General features: G+C 46.7%; 1 non-coding gene across 1 annotated transcript; it reads left to right on the top strand.

Annotated features, from left to right (window-relative positions):
- The first annotated feature begins 432 nt into the window (after positions 1–432).
- Positions 433–567, top strand: LOC133240176 (small nucleolar RNA SNORA70). Its single transcript, XR_009734155.1, has one exon. It is a non-coding gene; the product is annotated as a small nucleolar RNA SNORA70 (small nucleolar RNA).
- The last annotated feature ends 18,603 nt before the right edge of the window (positions 568–19,170 follow it).

The raw sequence follows: 19,170 nt of genomic DNA, 5'->3' as shown, positions 1-19,170 counted from the left end.
AGATGCTTTTCCCTTCAGTCCAACGACTTCTCCTGGTTCAGGTTGTTAACACAGACCTTTAAGGCTTACAACTGAATTCTGAGAAATGGCTCCATCACTGTGAGATCTTCACCAGTTTCCTCTTTTGTCTTTTCTGCATAGCTTGCATTCTTTGGATATCAAAGAGAGCTTTGCAAAGGCTCCAGAGACAGGCAGGCATCCCCCTTGACCAGGAGTGCACATGGCAACCGGAGCTCCGGGGCTGGAAGAGAACTGAGAGGCTGTCCTGTCCTCGCCCCATTCTATAGGAGAGGAGACTGAGGCCCCGCACTGCGGGCTTGCCTGTTTCTGAGCAGCACCCGTGGCTAATCCTGGGCACTGTCCTGTGTACCAAGTGAAGGAACCTCAGTCTGTGCCAGAAGGTGTACATGGTGTTAAGACCTTCCAAGGAGTTTACGGCCAGTGAAGCCCCCCTGTGCTCTTTTCCTCGTGGGGGCCCAGTGTGCAATGGCTGCAAAGAGCAGCCTCCTTGGCAGTGTGTGTAGCTCGTTGCCTGCACGGCTGGCCCTAAGGGACCTGGAGACAGCCCTGCCCGGTGGACATCCGTGACTGGCATGCTGTCCCCAGTCCAGGCTCCATTCAGGTGTGCGTGGTGCCTCTGAAAAGCCCCAGGGCAGAGGCCAGGGTCCAGACTGGCCAAGTCCTAATGTCCATCCACACCAGGCTGTAGAACAAAGAACATGTGACTGAGGCCCCCTGCACGGCCAAGTTCAAGTTCCCTGGCCGCCAGAAGATCCACATCTCCAAGAAGTAGGGGTTTACAAGGTCGAATGAGGATGAATTTGAAAACAGGGTGGTCGAAAAGCTGCTCATTCCAGATGGATGTGGGGTCAGATATATCCCTAATGACAGCCCCCTGGACAAATGACCAGTCCTGGACGCATGAGAGCCTTGGCGCTGTCCCCTCCTTACTCACGCCCACCAGTGAATCCTAGTTTCCTGTTGAAGAAAGAAAAAAAAAAGACTTCCCAAGGCAAAAACAGGATTTTATATTTTCTTTCCCACATCCACATGAAAATACTGAAGAGGCTCCTATTAGGACCAGGAAGAAAGATGTTTCCTTTTTGTTTATCTTTTTAAAATCCCCGCAGAGCTACTGATGCGAGAGACAGAAATTGCAGGACAAGGAGGCAAGGGGTCACTTATGCCCCGGAGCAGCAGCTGCCCAAAGGAGCCCGGCTCCTTGATGTGAAGGGCTCAGAAAGCCCATCCACAAACTCTCCCTCCAGAAATCAAACCAATATTGTAAAGCGATTATCTTTCAATTAAACATAAATAAAATGTAAAAAAATTTCCCTCCAATCCCTGTGCTTGAAAAGCATAGGAAGGTAATTAGACTTTACAAGGCCATGACTTTACAAACCCTGCCTGCCTCCTCCCTTCTGCCTGGCTGGATACCATCCTTGATTTATCTGTGTGTTAAGAATCCATTTTTAGGGAGATTTGCATGGGCAGGTTTTTTTTTAAGTCTTTACTGAATTTGTTACAATATTACTTCTGTTTTATGTTTTTTTTGTTTTTTTGTTTTTTTTAGCCAGGAGGCATGCAGGATCACGTGGAATCTTAGCTTCCTGACCAAGGATCGAACTTGCGCCCCCTGCATTGGAAGGGGACATCTTACCCACTGGACCACTGTGGGGAGGTCGCCTCGTGGCCAGTTTATGAGGACTGTGTCTTTGGAGGCAGCATGGCTGGGAGCAAGTTTAGACCATTTGCTTTTAGATGTGAGGAGAAAGGAAGATGAAGTACGTTTAAAATATGCGACTTACAACCAGCACAGGCTTGAACTGCCCAGGATGAGGGGGCAGACGGACTCTTTCCATCCAAAGGGAGGGGCGTCTATCAGTGAAGAAACAGCCTCTGTTTGAGAAGAGGCCCAGCTTCAAGTTTCAGACGCTGGCGTGCGTTTCCTGTCTGTAATGTAAGTTTCAAGCTCTTGGTGTGTGCTTTTGCACTCCGAAATAAACAGAGCACCTGGATTTCATCAGTCAGATGGTAACAGAATCAGGCTCCCAGGTCCCCGGCACGTCCCCACCCCCAGGTAAGGGCAGAGCCGTGAGCCAACCAGGAGAGTCCAGACAATCTGGTTCCTTGTGGACTGACTCCGAATAAACAGCCTGTAGCCGACGTGGGCCCAGCGGTCTCTTTGCGGCTCTCGTGGCCATTTCTCTAGAGCCTCGCGTGACCTTGAAGTGCCCGGGGACTGAGTTGGGATTTGTAGTATGTGTTGCCCAGAAGGTTGGCTCGAAGCTCCCATTGGCCAGCGCAGCGTGTTCCGTGATCCACATCTGACCTCCGATCTGAAAACATTTTGGCACTTTCTTTGGGTTGAAAATAGTGGCAGGAAGAGTTTGTTTTCTCCCGAATGAAGACGTTTGCTTTTGGACGTCTGCTCCTTTGTGCAAGGGCTGAAAGGTCACAGGCTCTGCTCGTCACAGGACCGGCAGCCGCTGGGCTCCGGGTGCGCGATGCTGCGGACTCGGCGCTCAGAAGGCGGGGAGGTCAACGCCGCCAGGGATTTCCGCGGTGAACCTCGTAAATACTTGGCGATAAGGCAGCTAAAACAAATTGTTTGTATAAGCACCTGGAAAGAGGCTCAGGGGCGACCAGGAGCCGGGGGATTTGCTGAGACGTTGACACGGACTCAGCTGCTCCCTGTTCTGGAACGGGCCTTATGGGGTCCGATGGGTCGTGAGTGTCTGGATTGGTCACCTGGGAGCAGGATGTCTCACCAGGGAGCTCTCTTTGTCTCCATGTGGGAGGGATGCAGAAACAGAAGGAGACAATGAGTGGACCCAACGATGGGGTGGAGGACCCTGGGCGGCCAGGGCCGTTGCTGGCGGAACACCAGGCAGAGTTGTCCTCAACGCCGCCCCCTCCTGCTTGATGAGTTGCTTTCGAGCAATCATTGGTTTTCTTTTAGTCTCAATTTGACAAAGCAAATCTATCATTTTGATTTTCTGTTTTAAACAAACAATTACAGTTATACAGCAAAGTGATTCAGTTATACATATGTATATATATATATGAATGTACATATATACATAGTCTTTTTTATATGCTTTTCTATTATGGTTTATTACAAGATATTGAATATAGTGGCCTTCCCTGGTGGTTCAGTGGTAAAGAATCTGCTTGCCAATGCAGGAGACATGGGTTCAATCCCTAGGTCAGGAAGATCCCTTGGAGAAGGCAATGGCAAACCACTCCAGTATTCTTGACTGAAGAATCCCATGGACAGAGGGGCCTGGCAGGCTACAGTCCATGGGGTCACAGTGAGTTGGACATGACTGAGACTTATGACTGAGTCGGACTAAACAACGACAACAACAAAACTGGGATTAGGAGGAACTAAAGGAGCAGAAAGGGAATAAAGAAATAAAGGGACATGTACATAAAACTATAGCATAAGGAGGAGTGAGGCTGGTTATCTCATATTCTGTGACAGACAAGGGTCACATTCCAAGAAATCTAAGGCTGGCCTTCATGATACCACAGGAGCTTGGAGGGAGGACTTCAGGAAAATATCTGCCTTTGTTTTTCTAATGTTTCCTGATGGCTGGGACTTCTTCTTTTACGCCAAATTGCTTTTGAAGCTGAGCTGAAAGGCAAGATAATACAGAAAAGGTGAGAAATGACCTCAGCGGGTGAGAACAATGAACTTGGTTAAACACAGAGGCACTGGGTGTGCGTGTGTGTATAACACTGACCCTTGGTCCAGAGACCAGGTTCAGAGGCACAGAGGCATGTGGTGACACGGATGAACCAGGTTCCTGTGAGGAGCCGGGGAATAACCCCTTGCGTCAAACCCCTTGATGACTTCCCATGACCCCAGGGGTCAAGTCCAAGGCCTTAACATGCATTGGAAGACCCTGTACCCTCACCTGTGACACTCACTCCCTCATTCTCTGTGGCTCAGACATACTGGACTCCACTTGGCTTTAAATACAGATGATCTCTCTCTCTCCTCAGGAATAGCCCCACACAGGTCTCCACTGAAGCCTCTCTTCACTGTTCACGCACGATGTAATGAGCGTTTATCACATGCCAGCCACCGTGATAAGTGCCTGAGTCACCAGGGTAAACAAACAAACAAACAAAAAGGTCCCCTGCCTGCCTTCACTGTGTAAGTGGCAATCAGACTTGGATCACACGCTAAATGATGTGAGGGAGACGCATACAGTGCTAAAAGAACGTGAGATGAGCAGAGATCCGGACAAAGAGGAAGTGGGGTACTTTAGGGCTTCCTGGTGGTTCAGTAGTAAAGCATCTGCCTGCAAAGCAGGAGACACAGGAGACGTGGGCTCGATCTTTGGGTCGGGAAGATCTCCGGGAGGAGGAAATGGCAACCTGCTCCAGTATTCTTGCCTGGAAAATTCCATGGGCAGAGGAGCCTGGCGGGCTACAGTCCAAAGAGTTGGATACAACTGAGTGACTGAGCACATGTTCACACGCTTACAGGAAACAGTGTGTGCAAAGGCCTGTGGTGGGGGAGGGGGCATGGCTTATTTCAGGAACTCCAGAAGGGCTCGCATGGCTGGAGTGCACACACCACGGGGTAGAACGGATGTGGTGTGGGATGTCTCTGCTCTCTCGTTTTGGTGCCATGCATGCAGAGCTGTTCTAGAGGCTAGAACTAGAAAGTTTAGCTAGAGTCAATACTTCCTCAACAAGCACTAATCGGGCAGTTCTACTGTGTTGAGTAGTGTGCGGAGATGCATAAGACTAATGTGGTCCGTGACCTCGTGTGGGGCCACACAGACAAATAACCAAGTGGTACCACCCAGGGGAGCGCCCGCATTGAGTGTCATACTGGAGCCCGTGTGAGGCAACTGAGCCAGACCTGGAGGACGTGATGACTGGCTGATTTGGAAGCATGACAGGGAACGTGCCCAGTAAACGGTCAGGAGGAGCATTCCATTCAGACTGAGTATCACCGGGTGTGTCTATGGAGCCCAGAGCACCTGGGAACATGCGTGAACGCATCTCTCTTGTTAGGGATATTTCACTCCTGAGAAAGTTTAAGAAGCTCTGGAGACAACTTAGGCTTTGACAAGTGCGCTGGCCTCCTAGCTCTGCCACTTCCGAGCCACCTGACAGGAGCCTGGGCTTCGTCTGTCAAATGGTGAGACGTTGGCGCATCGAGTTATCCTCACGAACCAGTGAGGCAATAGACTGGTGCTGGATAAAGGTCAGTGACTGCCTCGTTTCCTTGAAATACCTGCCTTTACTTCAATGTCCCTGAGGTCTGTCCTGGGGTGTGTAGAGGGAATCAGGGAAGAGACTGGGATGACAGTGTTTTGAGATGAACTGTTTTGCTGAGGATGTCAATTTCATTATGAAATGTGATGCGAGACGGTTGGACAGCATCACTGACGTGATGGACGTGAGTTTGAGCAAGCTCTGGGAGATGGCGAAGGACAGGGAAGCCTGGCGTCCTGCAGTCCATGGGGTCGCAGAGAGCTGGACACGGCTGAGCGACTGAACAACAGCAACAACAGTGTGAAGAAACACTGATCTTTCATGCCAGAGGAAGGGAGTTAAAACACGGGGCTGGGATCCCCCCGGGAGCTGTTGCCTGGGAAAGCACGTTAAGTGGCGTTTCTTCTTTTTGCTGTCCCCCTGGTATCCTCCAAGTCCGGCTTGCTTATTTTAACCCTCAACTTGCTCTGGCTTCTTTGGCGGAATTGCAGCCTCAGGGGAAGAGACGTGGAAAAGACTCCCCACCCCGCAGACAATGCTGCTACTCTCCCAACCCAGGGCTTGAACCCATGTCTCCTTCATCACAGCCAGATTGTGTACCGCTGAGCCACTGGGCAAGCCTTACTAGCATTTTGAAGCATTCTCCTTCTGCATGTTGTCTGACCATTTCTTTTACTTTATCGAATAAAGTCACAGAAAAGTGATTTTCAGTTGGTAAAAAAAGTTAAAAATCGTGCATAGGGTTTTCTATTACAAGAGTAACACACCAACTGATAAATCTTCTGTCAACTCCTATGGAGAATTTACAATGACAGAGTCCGTTTGTTTTCTGGTTTATTTATTTATTTGATTGTCTTAACTTTTTTTTTTCATACATTTTAAGTTATTTTTGTTTATATCATGTATGCTATTTTCGATAAGCAAGTCACTTTTTAAAATTTTTACTGCCAATTGCTCATACAAAGTCACTCACATTCATTAATTAACTCAACAATTCCCATGGAAGTTCCATTATTTGAGGAAGGCCAATCTTCACTGCAACATCAGAAGAACAAACTTTTCATGAAAAAGTAATAAACGCAATTCTTTCAAGCAATCGCTGGTCCTGACATTTATGCTCATTTGGAAAAAAGGATATTGTCTCCTTTGGCAAGGAGACCAGATCAGGAGACTTTCTTCCTGAGGTGCTGTAGATTCGCTGTCCCTTAAGAACAATAAGGACAGCTTTGCCTGAATTGCTGGGGAATGCTTCTCTCTCTGCGGGAGAGTAGCGCTGGCAGGTACAGAGTTAGCCCAGAGGGTGCTGACATCCTGAATTTCTTTTGTTGGCCATCTTTACAAGTCACTCCTACTGCTCAGCCTTGCAGTGCTCCTCTAGAAAATGAGAGGCTGGATCAGAAGATGACAAGGACGATGATAACCCACACCCAATCTCACTCAGCCTTCATCATCGCCCTCTGATGTTGGGGGTGAGGTTTGTGTCTCTTTGCTCAGATGAAGCAACTGACTTGAGAACTCAAAAAAATTCACATGACCCCGAAGTGGTATAACCAGGCCTATTGACTTCAAGTGTGAATTCTATTCCAACAGGACCTTTTAAATATAAGCCATTACTTATCAAGGGTCTCATTACCTCCTTGCCAGGACAAAGCAAGAGTAACATGCGGGTAGATAAAAAAGAATGAAATAATGCCATTTGCTACAATGTGGATGGACGTAGCAATTGTCATACTAAGTGAAGTAAGTCAGAAAGAAAAAGACAAACACCATGTGATATCACTTATATGTGGAATCTAAAATATGACACCAAAGAACATATCTATGAAACAGGAACAAACTCACAGACATAGAGAACGGACTTATGGTTGCCAAGGGAGTGAAGGTTAAGGGACAGATTTGGGATTAGCAAATGCAAACTATTATGTAGAGAAAGGATAAATCAGGTCCTGCTGTGTAGCACAGGAGCTATATTTAATATACTGTGAAAAACTGTAATGAAAAAGAATATATATATATATATATATATATGGATAACTGAATCACTTTGCTGTACAGTAGAAATTAATATGACATTGGAAATCAACTATACTTCAATAAAATAAATTTTTTAAAAAGAGTATATTTATATGGGTAGGTAAAGGCTGACTGACTTCCATAATAAAATATTAGAAATCTACCCTGCATTCTTGAGGGGAAAATATGGATTCTCTAATGTTGGCTGAAGAATTATATGTCTATTTGGTCTAGCTTGTTCACTGAGTTTTAGAAGTCTTCTAAACTCCTGATGATACATATATGTATTTTTTTGTCTTCTGGATCATTCAAATATAAAAAAGAATTCTTTTTATCAAGAAAAATATTCCAATATGATGGTGGACTTACTTTTTCTCCTTGAAGATTGACTTTTGTAATCACTTTGTGTATTTTGAATCTATTTTTAGACCTATAGTCTAAAAATAGCATCTATCTTAGTCTCTATGGATGCTACCAAAAACATCATAGACTGGGTGGCTTATAACAACAGAAATCTATTTTTCACTGTTCTGGAGGCTAGAAGTCCAAGATCAAGATGCCACCAGATCTGATGTCTGGTGAGAAATATCAATAGCTTCAGATATGCAGATGACACCACCCTTATGGCTGGCAGAAAGCAAAGAAGAATCAAAGAGCCTCTTGATGAAAGTGGAAGAGGAGAGTAAAAAGTTGGCTTAAAACTCAACATTCAGAAAACTAAGATCATGGCATCTGGTCCCATCACTTCATGGCAAAATAGACAGGGATACAATGGAAACAGTGAAAGATTTTATTTTTTGGGGTTCCAAAGTCACTGCAGTTGGTGATTGCAGCCATGATATTAAAAGACACTTGCTCCTTGGAAGAAAAGTTATGACCAACCTAGACAGCATATTAAAAAGCAGAGACATTACTTTGCCAACAAAGGTCCATCTAGTCAAAACTATGGTTTTTCCAGTAGTCATGTATGGATGTGAGAGTTGAACTATAGAAAGAGCTGAGCACCAAAGAATTGATGCTTCTGAACTGTGGGGTTGGAGAAAACTCTTGAGAGTCCCTTGGACTGCAAGGAGATCCAACTAGTCCATCCTAAAGAAAATCAGTTCTGAATATTCATTGGAAGGACTGATGCTGAAGCTGAAACTCCAATACTTTGGCCACCTGATGTGAAGAACTGATTCATTGGAAAAGACCCTGATGATGGGAAAGATTGAAGGCATGAGGAGAAGGGGATGACAGAGGATGAGATGGTTGGATGGCATCACCAACTCAATGGACATGAGTTTGAGTAAGCTCCAGGAGTTAGTGATGGACAGGGAAGCCTGACGTGCTGCAGTCCATGGGGTTGCAAAGAGCTGGACACGACTGAGCAACTGAATTGAACTGAACTGAGGGCCTATTTCCTGGCTCATAGATGGCTGTCTTCTTGCAGTGTCCTCTCATAGCAGAAGAGATGAGGGAGCTCTCTGGGTCTCTTTTATAACCATTCCATTCGTGAGGGCTCCATCCTCATGACCTAATCGCCTCCCCAAGACTCTGCCTTCAAATACCATCACATTGGCGATTTGGTTTCAACATACAAATTTGAGGGGATGGGGAAGGTTCTGAAGATTCCAGGAGAGAATATTCTATTTCCCTGCCTTGCTGATATTTGGAGGCTACCCACAGTACTTAGCTTCTGGTCTCCTCCTCTGTCTACAAAGTTGGCAATATCCAACATCAAAAATCTACAAACAATAAATGCTGGAGAGGATGTGGAGAAAGGAAATGTTGGTGGGAAGGTAAGTTGGTACAGCCACTATGTGGTTCATTATGGAGAACAGTATGGAAGTTCCTCAAAAAACTAGAAATAGAGCTGCTGTATAAATCAGAAATCCCACTACTGTATACCTGGAGAAAACCACAACTGAAAAAAGACCCCTGCACCCCAATGTTCATTGCAGCACTATTTACAATAGCCATGGAAGCAACCTAAATGTCCAGCGACAGAGGGATGGATAAGGAAGACGTGGTACCTATACACAGTGGAATATTACTCAGCCATAAAGGAATGGAATTGTGCCCTTTGCAGAGACGTTGATAGACCTACAGACTGCCATACAGAGTGAGGTAAGTCAGAAAGGGAAACATAGATATTGCATAATTTCACTCATATGTGGAAGCTAGAAAAATGGTACAGAGGAACTTATTAGCAAAGCAGAAATAGGAAACAAACATGGATACCAAGGAGGGAAGCAGGGCGGGATGAATTGGAGGTTGGGATTGACATATATACCCTACTATATATAAAATAGATAACTAAGGAAAACCTGTTGTCCAGCACAGGGAATTTTTCTACTCAATGCTCTGTGGTGATCTAAATCAGATGGAAATCTAAGAAAGAAGAGATATATGTATCTGTATCACATTCACTTTGTTGTATAGCAGAAACTGACACAATACTGAAAAGCAACTATACTCCAACAAAAATTCGTTAAAGATGTCAATCTTGTCACAACTCTCTGACCTTCTGCAGTCACATGTCCCTCTCTGATGACAACCAGGAAAGGTTCTCGCCTTTTCAGGACTTGTATAATTCAGATCTTGACCTTATTCACATCTGCAATGTCCCTTTACCGCCTAAGGCAACACAGCCACAGGTCCTGAGAATGAGGACGTGGACATCTGGGGGCCGTGATCCTATCTACCACATTGACCGAGCCCCACCTGGTGATAGTTTAGGGATTTCTTGGGCATCAACAGGGGGGCACTAAATCTTCACTTTGTAAAATAAAATACATTTGACTTTTGAAGAAAGATCTAATTTTATAAATCCTCTTTCTTCTTTCACAATGCAGTCGTACCTTCTCCACTCATCAGAACGACAAAAAGTTTTTTTAAAAATGTTATTACCTGTAGAGATGATTTGCATTCACAGTGCATAATGACATCATCCAGGGCAGGCCTTGGTTGAAACTGGCTCCTGCCTGGAAGGTTCAGACTTGCCTTTTGTCAGTGCCAAGGGATGAGCTGGCCCTGAGAGGCTGAGTAAAGGTAACTAATTAATTAGGTAATTAATGAAATTGGATTTCAGATGGAGCACATCCAGTTAATTACACTCCACAGTTGGTGGCATGCTCCCAGCAGTGGTCTTGTAGGGCTCCTTGCTCACTTTGTTTTATTAATTTTCTCCGCTCATTTCTCATCCCTATTCCCATCCCTTCTCCCATATGCACCTAATCTGATGTGTTTGATATGCAAGCCTGTATATATGTGTGTGTGTGTTCTTAGGAGCACACCCTCAAGGGAGGGTTTTCCTACTTGCCGCCATATGCATTTCTGATGTGGGAGACTCACTGCCAGATGGTGCCCCTGGGCGGCTGTCCCAGTTCTTGCATGCAAGAGCCTTGTCTGACTTCGACTACTCTGAGAAGTGTGAGCTAGTATTTTCCTTTAATTTGCCTTTTTTTTTTTTTTGCTTACTGGGGAAATGGAACATCTTGCATACTTGTTAGTTAACAGAATTGAAGCCCTATCAGCTGTCAGGAGTAAATTCAATACTTACCTGTCTCTTCTTGTATCTGGAGGAAATGCCGCTCCCAGGGACCTTACTTACAGGTCTCTTGGCTACTGTGGGAGTATCTTCTGAATCATGGTCCTGGTAAGCGACCTTCAGTCTTCAAGTTCAGGGCTAGTTTTCTTCTTTCATAAATTATTTCCTATGTTGAATTTCTTGTGACATTACGACTCATGGTACAGTTTTGATGGGGACATTCCATTTGATAGATGTTGTGGTGCTGTCTTTTCTTTTCCCACCAAGCCTCTCATCCAAGACACCCAAGCACATGTAACTACACACACTGTTCTTCCTTCCCACCCACTCCAGCCTTGACCACAAGGTGCTTCCCTCTGCAGCTTCCTTGCTGCCTCTCCCACTGGGTTAATGGATCACAGCCCTGGATGCATATTAAAGCTAACTGGAGAGATCATTCAAGCTTCAATTACTCAGCCTCCAGCACCAAATACAAGGTCTCAACTGGATACTACTTAGATGGGTCGACTACCAAGGAGAAATTGGACAATGATTCACAACAGAGGTGAGGAAGAGAATGTCTAGGAACAGAGGAGATCCATTAGAGCATCTGTTAGTATTACGATGCCCTGAAATTAAGGCTGATGGAAAACTACAACAGCCCCCTCCAGACAGGACTGGTAATGGCCCAGGAACTTGAGGAATGAAGGTTTGGTTCACTCCATCAAGTTAAGAACCACAACCAGCTGAGGTGCTTGCTGAGGGCAAAAGGAATACAGAATGAACAGTGCAAGAAGGTTGTTATAAATACCAGCTATGGCCACATGACCAGTCACAGGAATGAGTATTTGTGACTAATTGTCATGAGTATTTTCTCCTTATTTTGTAATGAATATATTAGTGTGTGCACATGTATGTATACAGATAACTTTATTTTCTTCTTCTTTTATCTCCTTATTATGTAGCATAAGATGCACTGAATTTGTATCATAGTATTTAAGTACTGTTAATGTTGCACCATCATATTTAGGTTACAGGGTATCAAGGAGAACTACGACATCATCCAAGGACTTTGCATCCTCTTCTGGGGAAGGGGCTAGCTTGCTTTCGGTTGCCTGAAAGATAGTTGTATCATGTTGGGGGTGGGGAGTGGCTGTAACCTCGTTAATGTCTTCATTTGGAGATTAAGTATGGTTTAAGAACAATGTGTGGGTGTCAGTAATGCCTAACACAGCTCAGGAGCCGTGTTAGGCGTTACTGACATGTGGGTGCAAAACTCACACACAGAGTGGACCCTCAGGATTAATTTTATGTGTCAACTTAGCTGGGCCATGGTGCCCAGATGTTTGGTCAACCATTATTCTAGATGCGTCTGTGAGGGTGTTTTGGGGTGAGGTTGACATTCAGATTGATGGATTTTGAGTAGAGCAGATCACCCTCCTTAACGTGGGTGGGCCTCACCCAATCAGCTGAAGGCTTGAAGGGAGCAAGACTGGCCTCCCTGTGCGAGAGGGACTGTTGCGCTTGAGCTGCAACATGGGCTCTTCTCCCGGTCTCTGGGCATTTGGGGTTGAATCTAGTTATAGGTCTAAAGTCAAAGAGGGGTTGGGGGAGGCTCCTGAGGGGAATCAGCAGGGTCCTGTGAGGCACCTGTTTCAGGGGAGACCCTGACTGTGTCCTCAGGTAATTCAGGGTTAATCTCCCCAGAGCCCATCATGAACCAGCTCTTGCCTTTCTCTCCACAATCCTTACTGCCTGTAGTAGTTACTCAATAACTGTTGAGTTGATGGAGACTTAAAGAATGAACTTACGGTAACTGGGGGGAAGGGTGTGGGGAAGGGACAGTCAGGGAGTTTGGGATGGACATGTACACACTGCTGTGTTTAAAATGGATAATTAACAAGGTCCTTCATATAGCACATGGAACTCCACTCAGTATTATGTGGCAGCCAGGATGGGAGGGATTTTGGGGGAGAATGGATACATGTATGACTGAGTCCCTTTGCTGTCGACCTGAAACTATCACAACATTGTAATCTGGTATGAAAGTGAAATTGTTAGTGGCTCAGTCATGTCCAACTCTTCGTGACCCCACTGACAGGCTCCTCTGTCCATGGAATTCTCCAGGCAAGAATACGGGAGTGTGTTGCCATCCCCTTCCCCAGGGCATCTTCCCAACCTGGGTCTCTTGCATTGCAAGAAAATTCTTTATCATCTGAGTAACCAGGGAAGCCTGTAATCTGCCATACTCCAACATAAAACAGAAAGTTTTTTAAAAAGTAATAATTGTTGAGCTGAAGAAAGAGCACAGGAAGAAAAGCAATGTTTAAAAATGTGAAATCCTGGAAATTCCCTAACCTGTCCTTTAGTCCCAGCACAGTCAGTGCCAGAGAGGAGCGACAATCAGCCTTGCTCTTAGAATCCACAGACCAGCACCCTCATCGCCAGCCCCATCATTCCCCCTCCCCCATCTCCAGGCTCCTTCCCAGGTTATTGTTGCTGCAAAGGGAAGTCGGGCTCCTGTTCCTAATGCCTGCCAACCCCGCCCAGCCAGGCCCCACAAGAGAGCCATGGTCCCCAGACTTGTCAGCGACAAAGGCCCTCATTGTTCGGGCTTTGGGATGTTTTCTTTCCTTATCTGGATCTCTGCACAGAAAAAGCCCTGAAGACCACGTTCTCTCCTAGAGCTCTGAAAGCCTGAACAACTGTGTCTGTCCTGGGAGAGGAGAGTGAAGAGCCGGAAGTGGGGTGATCGGTCACTGCCTGGCGAGGCTCCAGGGCTGAGAGCCCAGTGCATGCCCCCCGCCCATATCTTCCTCGGCTTGCAATCTGAGGCTGCTTGGAAAAGGCCAAGCAGGATGTTGGAGGAGGGGCGGGCAGAGGAGAGGAGCAGGCCTGGGGGACCCTCAAGGTTTCTGAAGCTCTTTTAGGGACACAGGCCTCCAGCTCTCAAATACCGTAAATCAGGACAGGATGCATCCGTTGAGCTCCCCAGCCTCCATGGACGGAGGCCAGTGGGAGGGTTAGAAGCCTCCCTGTTCCTCCATGATCTTCCCTGATAGCTCAGTTGGTAAAGAATCTGCCTGCAATGCAGGAGACCCCAGTTTGATTCCTGGGTCACGAAGATGCCCTGGAGAAGGGATAGGCTACCCACTTTAGTGTTCTTGGGCTTCCCTTGTGGCTCAGCTGGTAAAGAATCTGCCCGCAATGTGGGAGACCTGGGTTCAATCCCTGGGTTGGGAAGATTCCCCTGGAGAAGGGAAAGGCTACCCACTCCAGTATTCTGGCCAGGAAAATTCCAAGGACTGTATAGTCCATGGGGTTGCAAAGAGTCGCACATGACTGAGTGACTTTCACTTTCACTTTCACTGTTCATATGACAGCTGGGAGGATGGCATGGCAGGGTGACCTGGAGGCTGAAGAGATCTCAGGACAGCCTGTCGGGTGATGGGCTTCCCGGGTGCCTCAGTGGGTAAAGAATTCACAGGAGAGGTGGATTCGATCCCTGGGTCGGGAAGATCCTCTAGAGAAGGAAATGGCAACCCACTCCAGTGTTCTTGCCTGGGAAATCCCACAGACAGAGGAGCCTGGTGGACTACAGCCCATGGGGTCGCAAAGAGTCGGACACGACTTCGCAACTGAGCACACACGTGGCACGATGTGGTGACCTTAGGAGGGGGCTGCGAGCTGCGGTGATGGCACGGCGCCCTTGCCCCTCTGAGAGAAGACACAGGACAAAGGAGGCCGGGCTCACAGCCCATATCTGCCCACTCAGCACAGACACCCCTCCTGCCCATGACTGCTGCAATCTGCCCTAAGGGCACCGAGGCACCCACCCATCCAACCAAGAGGGCACGAAGTGGGCCCTGCCTGTGCCTTCCCCACCCAGCCTCCAGGATGTATGTGGGGGAAGCTCAGTGATATCATCTCCTTGGCAGCGTCCCTCTTCACCAGGTGACCCTTCCTCCCCCCAGTCACCTGTGAGCCCCCCATCATTCCCCCCACCTCCTGCCCCACCCTTGGGACTTTAAGAAGGGGCACCGCCATCCACCAGGAAACCAGCTTCCTCTAAAGCCCACCCCCCATCAGCCAGCCGATGGCTCAGGTGTGTGAACTGACACACACCTGCAGGGCAGGTGACAGGGGTGACTAGAAGCAAGATCTCCAGGGCACACAGAGTGGCCTTTTCTTCTCAGAACTAACTCATCCGTTAGACTCTTCACAGGTGATTTCCTCCAGCCATCATCCTCCACTCCTACCCCACTTCCGGCCCCCGGGGAATTCTTCCCACCAAGAGCCTCCTTCTCTGTCCTTCCCTGGCAAATTTCACTCTACTTTCAGAAGTATCACCAGTGAAGGGGTGTGGGTTGCTGGGGAACAGTTGCCAAAAAATACTGCCCTGAGATGGTCACTCAGATCCGTCAAGAGCCGGTTAAATTCAAGGGCCCTTGGGCTCTGCTTGATTGGAGGCTGCATAAGTGGTAATTGGGTGGTTCATTTCAGTAATTTTTAATAACTGCAGCTTCCACATTTGTGGTTCCAGACAGTGGAGTGTGACTTTGAAGGTCTGGGATATCTGTCATTTTGCAGAGACACTGATTGGAATCACCCCTGGGATTCTGGGTGGCAGACACAAGGCTAGATTGATCCATGTCCAGGGTTCTGTCTCCAGAGCCCCCAAGGAGAGGGGTTGGGGAGTGGCTTGTCAGCTCCAAAGGTGGCGTTGTTCCTCTCTACGCTGAGCCACCCTGCCTCCTGCACTGCCCACCCATCCCCACGGAGGGGGCTGGTTGCATTTGACTCCAACTGTTCCTGTGCATGAGACCCTGGAGCAGAGGAGGAGAACGAGAGGTTCTCGCTCTATGGTGGGGCAAATCCCCTCTCCTCTCTGAGCCCTCAGCTTCTCGCCTGTGTAATGAGAGGTCAGGGCTGGCTTTGGGCAAAAGACACTCCACACGTCTGAGCGCTGGGACTCGGCTCTAAGGCTGTGTGACCGGCGAAGTCTAGAGTCTGTGCACTGAGCGTCCTCCTGCTGAGAACAGACCTGCAGACTAGGTTTTGCCAGATTAAGTTTGGCTGATGGACCGGGAGAAGAGGCTTACATCCTTCCGTGTTGTCAACAGAGTTCGACAATATATTCGTTTAGCTTATAAATAGACAAAACACTTTTCTATTTTTTGCAGAAAGGAGGCTGGAGGGCTGAAAATATCCTGTAGGGATTTGATGTTTAGTGGCCACATCTTACAAAGGATATGTTATGGTTGGATTGTGTCCTCCTAAACACATGTTGGAAATTTGTTTTAGATGAGTGTTCAGTCCTGTTATATCTATTCATAATAATTCTAGATGAGATCCTCTTACCTGGCCAATTAAAAATACCTGCTCTGAGGCTGGCCATAGATTTAAGGTTTCTCTTAGGGTCATTTAAATTCAATTGGAGTGATGAGCTAAGTCTCAATAAAAAATTAACTTCTCATCTATTGAAAACTCCTACAGTTATGGGGAGGATCTACATGGTTAATACCAGGCTATGGTCATTTAAGTTTAAAGGCTCCTCTATGTTGGGAACAGTTAAATCATACTAAAAATGATCAACCTGGTAATTATGAGACAAGGCTGGGTGCTTTATGAACTATGCCGGTTATTACCCTTAGAGAGAGTGATTGGTATGGAACTCAGTGGATTTGTGGCACTAATTTATGGCTTTGACATCTACAGGGATGATACGAAGGTGTAGCCTGGGATTCCCATGAATTTAAGGTCATACATGTTAACAAATTACAGGTAACCCCAACCAATCTACCATTGGTATGATCCCAATGGGTCAAAGATCTGTATTCTACTAGTATGACCATTTAGCAGCTTGTGTGTGTGTGTGTGTGTGCCTTTAATGGGGTTGGAGGATGTAATTGACCTTGACAACTTTCATAAGCTTTAAATGATAGTAACCAGGCTGTTAGCCTGTTGAATTCTGAGATCTCTATGATGAGAAAGGCAGTGCTACACAACTGCAAGACCCTTGACACCTCACAGCATCTCGGGGAGATATCTGTGCTGTAATTCAAACTGAATGCTGTATTTTTGTACCTGATAAATCCTTTAATGTAACACATTTGAACCTCATGAAAAATCTGCTTTAAGTGACCCTTCCCTAGTCTTGACAATCTTTAAAAAAAAACTTGTGCAGGAGGCTCATGGCTAAAATATTTACTTTTAATTCCACTAATGTTATTAACTATACCATTTGAATTTTGCTTCTTCACAGGATTATTATTTCTTGTATTACCAAGAAATAATACCAAGACAGAGCCTTCAACAGAAATGATGACTAGACTTGAAGCAGTTGATCAAATGTATAGTTTGATATATGATCAATGATTGTAACAGTGTAACTCTAGAAGGCAATGGCAACCCACTCCAGTACTCTTGCCTGGAAAATCCCATGGATGGAGGAGCCTGGTAGGCTTCAGTCCATGGGGTCGCGAAGAGTTGGACATGACTGAGTGTCTTCACTCACACTTTTCACTTTCATGCATTGGAGAAGGAAATGGCAACCCACTCCAGTGTTCTTGCCTGGAGAATCCCAGGGATGGGGGAACCTGGTGGGCTGCCGTCTATGGGGTCGCACAGAGTCGGACACTACTGAAGCGACTTAGCAGCAGCAGCAAACACATGCTGAAGAAAAGTTGCCTGTGGTGGCAATAGGGGTAAACAAGCTGCCTGCTGATGCAGGAGATATGAGATGCAGGTTTGCTCCCAGGGTCAGGAAGATCCCCTGGAGGACAACATGCCAACCCATTCTAGTATTCTTGGGCTTCCCTGGTAGCTCAGATGGTAAAGAATCCATCTGCAATGCTGGAGACCTGGGTTTGATCCCTGGGTTGGGAAGATCCCCTGGAGGAGGGCATGGCAACCCACTTCAGTGTTCCTGGCTGGAGAATCCCCATGGACAGAGGAGCCTGGTGGGCTACAGTCCATAGGGTCACAAAGAGTCGGACACGACTGAAGTGACTGAGCACACAGCATGCACATGAATATGACCACATGTGAAAGCAGAGTATTTGCAGACTCAGTCAACTGAAGGTAACGGGACCTTTCATCCAAAATGATGGGGTCCTTGTAAGGTGAAGCTGGGAGAGATGCGCAGACGGGGAACATGCCATGGGAACACAGAAGCAGAGAGTGGCATCCACTCCCAGAGACTCTGGAGAAAACAGTTCCTGCTGGCATCCTGATTTCAGACTTCAAGCCTCCAGAACTAGCTGAATAAACTCTGTGATTGTAAATCACCCGTTTGTAGTATTTCCTTATAGCAGCCCTACGAAACAAATGACAGGACCTAATATTATTTTTCCTCTCTTTTACATTTTTATTTATTTATTTATTTTTGGTGACACTGGCTCTTTGTTGCTGTGTGCGGGCTTTCTTTCGTTGCGACAAGCGGGGGCTACTGTGTTGCGGTGCTCAGGCTTCTCATTGCAGTGGCTTCTCTTGTTGCAGAGCATGGGCTCCAGGGTACACGGGCTTCAGGAGTTGTGGCTCGTAGGCTGGGTTGCTCCGTGCCATGTGGGATCTTTGTTCCCTGACCAGGGATTGAGCCTGTGTCCCCCGTGTTGGCAGGTGGTTTCCCAACCAGTGGACCACCAGAGAAGTCTCATCTTTCATTTCTGTGTTGTCACAATCCATATGGCAATTTCACCTCTCAGTCCGTGACCCTCCCTCTGTGTGCTCCAAAGGGTGCAAGTGTCATCGGTGTCTACGCCGTCTTAAACTGGGCAGTGTTGGTAATTCAATTTGAAATCTCTAGAGGGACTGCCCTGTGTTCAAATCTGGCTCTATTCTGACTTTCTGCATAAGTTTATTTGTTGAAAATTCAAAATTGGAAAATAGGAACAGTGGTATTTGTGGCATACTTCCTATGAGCGGGCTTTGCAAGGATCTTCACCACTGTCCTGAGAGTTACTTAACATGAACCCAAATGTCAAATAACCCAGCTGGGAGGAAGAGACTGCCCCGGGGAGCAGGCCATGTTCTGACCAGCTCTGCACATTTCTGGAGAGCTTGGGGGACATGGGGAAGGGGGAGAGTGGACAGGGCTCAGAGGGGTTAGGGCTTTAGTTCTGCTGCTGTGGGATGCTGGATCCAGCTTGCTCTCAGGTCACCTGATCTGATTGGTAAATTTTCAGTAATTTTCTATTGTGTATATATATATATATATATATATATACACTACATCTTCTTTATCCATTCGTCTATTGATGGGCACTTAGGTTGCTTCCATGTCTTGGCTGTTATAAATAGTGCTGCAATGAACACTGGAGTGCATGCATACTTTTAACCAAGTTTTTCTCTGGATGTATGTCCAGGAGTGGAATTGCCGGATCATATGGTAATTCTATTTTTAC

Source organism: Bos javanicus, chromosome 27 (genome assembly GCF_032452875.1).
Source record: "Bos javanicus breed banteng chromosome 27, ARS-OSU_banteng_1.0, whole genome shotgun sequence".
In the NCBI taxonomy this organism is placed as follows: domain Eukaryota; kingdom Metazoa; phylum Chordata; class Mammalia; order Artiodactyla; family Bovidae; genus Bos; species Bos javanicus.
This window is presented reverse-complemented; position numbering and strand designations above follow the sequence as displayed.